A 4,245-nucleotide genomic window follows, 5' to 3' on the forward strand; every position below is an offset into this window, starting at 1 on the left:
TTCTGAGAAGATGGTCGAGTAGTTTGGTAAATTTCAAGTTCTCCAGATTTCTCCCATAAATAGAATAAATTTGTACTTTAGGGCAAACATAGACTAGTAAAAAATCAAGAAGACTTGGGGCAGCAGAGGGGTTCTTCTGATATAACCCTAAAGGACTGAAAAAAAAACCTGGGCCAGGGATTAACCCATGTGAAGTGTAAACACCTCTGGAACATCAAGTGGGGAACTCTGGTATGAGGTGGTTGTGGCTGGAACCTCAGCAGAAACCACAGAAACTTTTACCTCAGAGACAGCATGTGGAGTTGGAATCTGAGTCTGGGAAGACTGAATGAAATTCGGCTGATTAGGATCCCTGGGCCTCTCTGTGCTGCTGAGATGTGGCCCTGGATGGGAAGGAACCAGCACTCCTGGTGAGTATTCTTCCTTCTTTGGGAACAGAGAATAGGAAAGACCAGCATTCTTCAGAGAATGGTGAAGTTAAAAATAAATGCCTCTTCTATCCCAAAGAGTAATATGAAATGGCTTCCTTTTCTTCTTGATCAGACTTTGAAAATGTTTGACTATCAGTTTTTGGATGGGTAGTATTCTTAATGATCTAGGAAACCTCCTTAGAAATTGTTCAATACCTCCCAAATGTATAATGTTCCAGAGCTCTCTGAGAAAGAAGGAGCTGGTTGTGATAGCAGTAACTGTAGCCTCAACATTCAAATTGTGTCCTACTTTCCCAATCCATTTGTAGCCAAAAATAGAGAGAAAGGAACTCACATGACTTGGACCCTCTTCAAGTCAAATAATAGAGGTTTGCTTAGAATTTCATTATGGATTGCAACACTTGCATATTAAATTTTAATGCCCTTTTTGGCAATAACCTAGCCCTATAAATATAGGAGTACTCTAGGTTCTTGGGAAGATATCCTCATTCAGTTCCAGGTATTTTGTAGCTAATATTAACTGAAATAAGGTAAGTGTGTTGTGACATAATGTGGTCATTAACTTTATTTGTTTTGTCTAATCCTAATTTCTGCTGGTCTATCCTTCCCTCACGTCTCTTCTTATTTCCAGGTTCCAGCTAGACACTCATCATGAGGAGTCTTCACCTCATGTTTTTGGTCCTTTTTGTGATGTTCTCCTTTACTGATATTAAGTATGCACTGGGTGGCTTAAAGGGTAAGTTAGAAGGCTTTCTGCTTTGTTGAAAGAATTGATCTATTAAAATGTGAGATATTATTGCTGGTAAACATTCTCACACAGGTTCTTCTGAGCTTCTAGGGAGTTTTTGTCATTCAGTTATGGACAGTTTGGGAGAAGCTAATCTCCATTCTGAGCACAATCTCAGCCATTCTCATCATCTCTGGAGGCCAAGATTTGTGCGAAGATATTTGGTACTTATTATTTGCTCTGAAAGTCTGTGTTAAATCTGAGTACCTCCTCTGTTTCCCTGGAAACAGCAACAGGGAAAAGATGGAGATAGTATGCCACTGTTCTAATCTTACTGATTATGCTTATTTCTATTTAGTTGGTAATTTCCTCAACTCCCCTGGATCCAAATATCATTTCTAAGCTGATAAGTCTCAAACTTAATTATTCAGTTTTAACTTTTCTGCTGATGTCCAATTTTATTTTCCGAATTTTCTATCAATGATATCTTGAACTGAATGTCCATAACATATCTTACTCTAAAAATGTCTCAAACTAAATTCGTCATGTTTTCCTCTAAAGTCTCTCTCTTCCAAATTTCCTTAATACTGTCAAATTTACCATCCTAAGAGCTACCCTTATACTATCCATACTTTTCTGAAGTCCTAATATCATTCTAATTTTCTGGGCTCACAACCATCTTCCTTAACTTCTTATCTCCCTTTCATCTCCCTTATCCAATCTGTGACCAAGACCTGTTGATTTCCTCTCTGCAGCCTCTCTTGAATTAGTAACTCTTTCTCTTTTGATACTGCTATCATACTTTTAACAAATCCAGATCTTCTCATACCTGGGTTATTTCAATAATGGTCTGGTCTACCAGGTGCTACAAGCTTCTTTTTACGTCAATCTATCCTCCATTCAGATCCAAAAGTAATTTTCCTAAAGTACATCTTTCAGTCTTCTTATATCCAGTTGCCTCATGTATATTTTTTCAATCTTACAACACTTTTATCATTTCTGGATCAAGGCATTCCATCTCATGGCACTTTGGTGTTTTAATTTGCTATTTGCTATGCCATGCCAATAATCTCACCCCTCATCTCTATCTCATGGCTTCCTTGGATTCCTTCATGAATAAGATACAAAACGTCTTTGCTTACATCTTTTAATTATAGTGCCTTAATTCTGCTGATTATAACATTTTTAGTTCACTTAAAACCATTTTTAATACTTTATCAGTCAATAGATCACCTTCTCTTGTACCCTCCCATTACCAAACTGAATATTTGAGTACTCCCCATTCCTTGTATATGAGCTTTTGTTCACTTTGACTCCTTAAGCCTAAAATGTTTTCTATTGTTTGGCTATAAAAATTCTATTCATTCATTAAGACCCAACCAAAATATTACATTCTCCAAGAGATTTTCTTTCCCTAATCTTTCCCCGTCAAGGCAGAAATTACTTTTTCTGTTACTCTGAGTTCCATAATATTTATTTGTTTTAAGCATAAAATAGTTGCATGCGATATATTATTTGTCCTTCTATTTTGCCATATTATATTATAATAACTAGAAGGATCATGTCTTTTTCAATCATGTCTTGCTAATATCAAGCACAGTATTTTAGACATTAAATAACCATGACATATTTAATATGTCTTTTCATGTCTGAGATTTGGAAAGAGATTAGGAAACACCATCTATCCTGAAGGAGATTATATTCTATTAGGGATGGCAACATAGGCAAATATAATCAATATTAAATACGAAAGAAATCTGTGATAATATGGTTTGGGAAATACAATAGTGGCTTAAAGGATTAGAATATATTTAGAAAACAGCTGAGATGAATCTTGGAGTAAATTCATGCTTTAAGGAGGTCATAGTGATGAAAGTCCATGACAAAATGGGATGTGTTACAAAGTACAAAGAGTTGACTTTATGGAAGTAAAAAGAAAGCTAATTTGACTGAGCTATAGAGGGAATGAAGGGATGAACTGTGTAATTAAACTTGAAAAACACATTGGCACCTAGTTAAGTTATTTATTATTTTAAAAAAGAGTGTTTATTTGATCTTAGAAGTAAAAGAGAGAGACAAAGGATTTAACTGGGTAGGAAAGAGATGTAGTAAGATCAATAGTTATGCCAAAGAAATAACAGGTCCAATCCTTATTCCAATTTGATTCCCATAACAATTTTGTGAAGTAGTTTAGGGCAAGGGTGATGATGATTCCTATTTTATAGGTAACTAAACAAAGGCTCAAAGAGGTGAGATGATTCTAATAAGTTTTACAAAGTTCATAATAGCATGATAGGATTGAAATTCACTTTTTGAATTTCCAGATCCTGCATTCTTCCCATTTTATCACACTAATTTATTTATTGAAAGATTAATTTTTAAAAATCAAATTAATGAATCTTATTTTTAGTCCAAACTCTCTGAACTATTATTCATAATACATCATAAGTTCTGGGTGGTTATAAAATTCTGAAACATTTGTTTTCTTCTTTCCATAGAACAAGTGCCAATGTCTTCTCAGAAGTGTGGAGTAGGAGAAGGTTTTTGTCTTCAAGAGTGCCCAGATAATTTAGAGCCAGAAGGTACCTGTTTATCTGGGACTTTCAAATGCTGCCTAAACAAGAATTAATAAATAAAAACAGGAAAACATGGTCCATTCAGGGTCAGAGCATAGAAGATGAAAGAAAATGAAATGCAGGGAATAAAAAATATTCTTCTTTTAATAAAGGAAATCTCATTTGAGAAGATGCTTTCAAGGCAGAAATGATTCTTGGGTCTTTTTTATTTCAAGATGCGAAAGAATTATATCAGAAAATAAAATTTGGAATTCACATTTTCTCATAAGGAGGAAAGATAACATCACATAGTGGATAGAAATTCCACACTAAAGTCAGGGAAGATTAGTTTCCAGTTCAGTCACACATCCCCTATGAAATCTTGGAGAAGTTACAACCTTCTTAGCCCTCTGGATAATTTTATTGTTGCCAATGTTGGAAAAATTATTTAATGATTATAGTTTGCATAGGATGTTATTCACTTTTCAAGGTTTCTCCTTTAATAATAATAATAAAAAAGATTCCTTAGGAG

General features: G+C 34.7%; 1 long non-coding RNA gene across 1 annotated transcript; it reads left to right on the forward strand.

The window, feature by feature from the left end:
• Nucleotides 1-865: 865 nt before the first annotated feature.
• On the forward strand, nucleotides 866-3,922 carry LOC141555226 (uncharacterized). The gene is made up of 3 exons (XR_012486101.1): nucleotides 866-961; nucleotides 1,063-1,167; nucleotides 3,657-3,922. It is a non-coding gene; the product is annotated as an uncharacterized LOC141555226 (long non-coding RNA).
• Nucleotides 3,923-4,245: the final 323 nt, after the last annotated feature.

Source organism: Sminthopsis crassicaudata, chromosome 2 (genome assembly GCF_048593235.1).
Source record: "Sminthopsis crassicaudata isolate SCR6 chromosome 2, ASM4859323v1, whole genome shotgun sequence".
NCBI lineage: Eukaryota > Metazoa > Chordata > Mammalia > Dasyuromorphia > Dasyuridae > Sminthopsis > Sminthopsis crassicaudata.